General features: G+C 35.8%; 1 pseudogene; it reads left to right on the forward strand.

The window, feature by feature from the left end:
* The first annotated feature begins 2,278 nt into the window (after positions 1–2,278).
* LOC118039892 (uncharacterized) lies at positions 2,279–5,595 on the forward strand (annotated as a pseudogene).

A 5,595-nucleotide genomic window follows, 5' to 3' on the forward strand; every position in this document is an offset into this window, starting at 1 on the left:
AATAACAGTGAGCCAAAACCATTTGATGCCTGTAGCACGACAATTCATAATTAATTCATTTCATAGTTGATAGATCTTTTGGGTTGATATATATATCCATGATAATATTCTTTTATTTTAGATGATAAGAATATTCTCCTCTCAATTCTTCACCCATCAAATCGAAGGCCATCCTTTCAAACTTCAACTAATAAATATCCGTATTCAAATTGGTGCCATAACACTATATTTTTTTTCTACAGTTTCTTTAAAGATTTAATTCATAAATGAGAACGTGGGATATGGATGGAGGTGTTTCCTCTTGCATTGGAAATGATTAGGCCGACCGTTATTTTAGGCAGCTAACACAACTGTTGTGAGGATGTTATTAATACCCTGTAGACTTTCCATAACTTCTCACTTCCATGCCTTAAGGTTCTCTCTCCCTTTGTGCTCATCCATTTACAATTCTATGTACTGTAGTCTTTCTTCTCAAAAATATTATATTATTAATATATATATCATGATGAGCTTTTGCAAGAAAAGTGTTCACTCGTTTTTAGATCTTACAAACCATCCCAATATTAGTGTTAGTAGTATTGGTGCTGAAAAGCCTTCCTGCAAATGTCAAGGTGTTAATTTGCAGTTCTACATATGGATCAGGACTAGGGTTTATCACAGGTCGGATAATGTTTTTTAACAAAAAAAAAAATATACAAGTTTTTTAAAAATGTTTTTATTGTTATTTAAATTTTAATTATAAATCAAAAGATTTACACATGCATTTAATTAAATACTTTGAGAACCATTTTGTGCCAATAACTGTAAAAACTAAAATGTTCATGCGTCAATTAGACTTGTCTCATTGTAGGTCAATTATTTTTTTTTAACACAAAATAATTAATGTATAAATGTTATTGACGTGTTTTTTGATATCAGATAAGAAATATAACCGTGAATCAAGAAATCGATACTTATATATAATAAATTGTAGTAAATATCATGTGTTAATAAAATATAAAGAAATAAAAAAACGTATTCTACATATAATAGTTTAAAAAAAATGTAAAGAAAAATTATAAAAAAATAAAGATAAAAACAAAAAAATAGTACAGTGATAAACCAAGTATTGTGATAAATATTTAAAGTATAAAAATAATATTTTTTTAAAAAAGTGTTCTACATATAATAGTTTTAAAAAAAAAATGTAAAGATAAATTATAAAAAAATAAAGATAAAAACAAAAAAATAATACAATGATAAACCAAGTATTGTGATAAATATTTAAAGTGTAAAAAATAATATTTTTAAAAAAAATTGTAAGGAAAAAAATAAAGAAATATTAAAAAAAAGGATAAAAAATGGTGATAAATAAATCAAATATAAAATGATAAAAATAACAAGTATAAAAAAAAATATTGAAAAAACTTGTTTTCTAAAAAGAAAAAACCCAAAAATTACAATTTTTACCACAAAAAAATTAACAAAATTTACAATTATAATATTTTTACATGAAAACACCATTTATTTATAGTAATTGTAAATCAAGGTTTGGGTAGAGTTTTGCTATTTATAGTATTGTATTTTACATTACACAGTTTTGACGATGAATTATGAAGATCATTAATTGATTTCTCCTGCTCCTCTCTTCTTCATCTCCCTCCTTTCTTCCTTTCTCTCCTTTTACTTCCAACTCTAGCAGCTGCACAGGGATCGAACCCATCGGTGGAGCAAGCATGTATCTCAAGCTTTTACGATGATGAACTTTCAGCAATTTATCAACTTAAATGTAATGTCAAGACTAGCATGATGTATCATGCTAATAATTATGGTTTTAAAAAAATAAATTAATCTTTTTTATAAAATTATAGTTTTTTAAACCAAGTTTAAGGAGAATTTTAAATTATCTATTGATTAATTAAATACTTTCAAATATATAATTATAATAAAATACAAATCACACTGAACTACCACACAAAAAACATTTAAAGCTTTAATCTACTATAATAGTTAAATGATGGTGAAGAAGGAGGTAGAAAAATGATTTAGCTACCTTTCGTTTCTTAGATAATATGAAATTAATTAATTTATTTAGTCGATTCAGTGTCTCATCCAAGGAAGAAAATCAATTTAGTGCAAAGAAAACATAATTATTTATCTTTAAGAACAGTCGTTGAAAACATCTAATTACCTACCATATTGACTTAGCCAGAAAGAAACAATCTGAGCAGCCTCACAAAGAAGCGTTTTAGTCATCCGTGTTGACATTTCGAGTGGTTTCTTGAGCTAGCCTTGTGGGCTCGGTCCAGGGCTTAGAAAATTTCCAGATGAGGTTCTCACCTTGTTCCATAAATGTACGGTAACCTCAGTATTCCTTGTCTCAGTTACCCGATATTTTTCAGATTGTTTTCTTCTTTTTCTAGTGCCTCAGAAACCAGAAAGTTATGGCTTTAGCATTGCGTTTTCGTTGTGTTGCTGTTTTAGTTTTTCTGTTATCATCCCCAAGTGCACTTCCAGTGGTGAAGGAAGCACTGCTTTCGCTTAAATCTCATGTAACCACTGATCCTTCAAATACTCTGTTCTCATGGAACAACAACTCCAGCCCCTGTAACTGGACTCGTGTTAGCTGCAACCAGGTGAATCAAAGGGTCGTTGGCCTTGATTTGTCTGGCCTTAGATTAACAGGTTCCATTAGCCCAAACATCGGAAACCTATCCTTCCTTCGCTCACTCCATCTACAAGGGAACCAATTTACAGGACTTGTTCCTGATCAAATTGGTGCTCTTTCCCGTTTGAGTGTCCTTAATATTAGCTTTAACAGCATCAATGGTCCAATACCTTTGAACATAACCAAGTGCTTAAAGCTCCAGATCCTGGACTTGATGTAGAATGAGATCTCAGGAGCCATTCCTGAGGAACTCAGCAGCCTAAAAAGCCTTGAAATCCTCAAGCTGGGTGGAAACAAGCTCTGGGGTACGATCCCGCCATCTTTTGCAAACATTACCTCTCTTCTCACCCTAAATTTAGCCACCAATAATCTTGGCGGAATGATCCCTGACGATTTTGGTCGTTTTAAGAATCTAAAACATCTAGACCTTAGTATCAATTATCTCACCGGCAATGTTCCTCTATCCCTGTACAACATTTCTTCTTTGGTTTTCCTCGCTGTTGCTTCAAACCAACTGCGAGGTGAAATCCCAGTTGATGTTGGAGATAGACTCCCAAATCTTTTGAACTTCAATTTTTGCATCAACAAATTTACTGGTTCAATTCCATGGTCTTTGCATAATCTTACAAACATACAGAGCATCCCGTATGGCACACAATCTTCTGAGTGGATATGTGCCATCAGGACTTGGAAATCTTCCTGAATTGCAAATGTATAACATTGGCTACAATCAGATAAAAAGTTCTGGTGATGAGGGTCTCAATTTTCTCACTTCTTTCATAAACAGTAGCTATCTTAACTTTCTTGCCATTGATGGCAATCTTCTGGAGGGTCTCATTCCGGAATCCATTGGAAATCTCTCGGGTTCTCTTAGAAGTTTATACTTGGGGGGGGAATAGAATATATGGAAGGATACCTGCCTCAATCAGACATCTTAGAAGCTTGGCGTTGCTAAATATAAGCTATAATTATGTTTCTGGTGAGATTCCACCAGAAATTGGCGAGCTTACAAATCTGCAAGAGTTGCATTTGGCTGCAAAATAAGATATCGGGCAGAATTCCAAACTCCCTTGGAAAGCTCCAAAAACTGAATGAAATTGATCTATCTACTAACGACTTGGTAGGAAGTCTGGCCACAACTTTTGTTAATTTCCAGCAATTGGTGTCCATGGATCTATCCAGCAACAGGCTCAGCGGAAGCATACCGAAAGAAATTTTCAGTCTCTCCAGTTTGAGTGCAACTCTGAACCTGTCAGTAACCAGCTAACAGGTTCTTTTGCCTCAAGAGATCAAGGGGCTCGAAATGCTGCCGCTGTTGATTTTTCTCACAATCATTTGTCTGGAAGCATCCCAGATACAATTGGAAGCTGGAAGAGTTTGGAGAAGTTATTCATGGAAAATAATATGTTCTCTGGAGTCATTCCAGGTACTCTAGGCGACGTGAAGGGTTTTGGAGATCCTTGACCTCTTCTTCGAACCAAATATCAGGCATAATACCCAATAATCTTGAAAACTTGCAGGCCCTTCACTTGTTGAACCTCTCATTCAACGACCTTGAAGGACTTCTTCCTAAGGAAGGAGCCTTTATAAATCTCTCTAGAATTCACGTGGAAGGGAATTCGAAGCTCTGCCTGGATCTAACTTGTTGGAACAATCAACATCGGAAAAGAACATCCACTGCAATTTATATTGTCATTGCCAGCATAGCCACAGTTGCAGTATGCTCAGTGATAGCAGTTTTGCTGTGTGTAAGGAAAAGAAAAGGGAAAATTATGCCAAGGGCAATATTCAATTAAGCTTCAGCATCCCACAATCACTTATAGAGAGCTTCGTAAAGCAACTGGGAGTTTTTGACACTGGAAAATCTGATAGGGAATGGCAGTTTTGGTTCAGTCTACAAAGGTGAAACTTGGAGATGGGACTGTTGTTGCAGTGAAGGTGCTTGACATCGAGAAGTACGGATCCTGGAAGAGTTTTTTTGGCTGAATGTGAGGCTTTGAAGAACGTAAGGCATCGGAATCTTATTAAACTCGTCACCTCATGCTCAAGTATAGATGTGAAGGGTTTCCAATTTGTGGCTTTGGTTTATGATTACATGCGTAATGGGAGCTTGGAAGAATGGATTAAGGGAAGCAAAAGGCTATTAGATGGAGGCTTGTTGAATATTTTGGAGAGGTTAAATGTGGCAATCGATGTTGCTTGCGCTGTGGATTACCTGCACCATGACTGTGAAATTCCAGTAGTGCACTGTGATTTTGAAACCAAGTAATGTGCTTTTTGACAAAGACATGACTGCAAAGGTGGGAGACTTCGGTTTGGCTAAATTGCTGGCAGAGAGAGGAGCTGACCAACAGCCAATAACTTGCACAGGTGGCCTCAGGGGCTCTATAGGATACATTCCTCCAGGTTAGCAAATCAACTTGATCTTGGAATCTCAATTGTTGTTTGAACAGTGTGTTTCCTTGCATGCGCCTCTGTTCTTACTTGTGTCTATAGATCACTTGTGTTTATACAGATCCTTTACTTTATTGCATTTGAGATGTATGGACATGTTCTTTGCAGAATACGGTTTAGGATTGCGGCCATCAACTCCGGGAGATGTTTACAGCTATGGAGTTATGCTGCTGGAGCTGTTCACAGGGAAGAGCTCAACACACGAAATCTTTTCTGGAGGTTCAAGCATAATCAAGTGGGTGGAATCAGCTTTTCCTGCTAGCATAGAACAAGTAGTGGACCCTGAGCTGTTCACAGGGAAGAGCCCAACACATGAATGTTTGATTACTATCCTTGGTGTCGGGCTATCCTGCACGGTTGATTCTCCTGATCGGAGAACTAACATGAGGGACTCTCTTCTCAAACTGAAAACGGCTAGAGACACTCTTCTCAACCACCGCTTGACCACAAACCAGATCTTGACTTGGAAGCTGGAATTGGCAGTAGCAGCATGA

This window comes from Populus alba, chromosome 5 (genome assembly GCF_005239225.2).
Source record: "Populus alba chromosome 5, ASM523922v2, whole genome shotgun sequence".
Lineage (NCBI taxonomy): Eukaryota > Viridiplantae > Streptophyta > Magnoliopsida > Malpighiales > Salicaceae > Populus > Populus alba.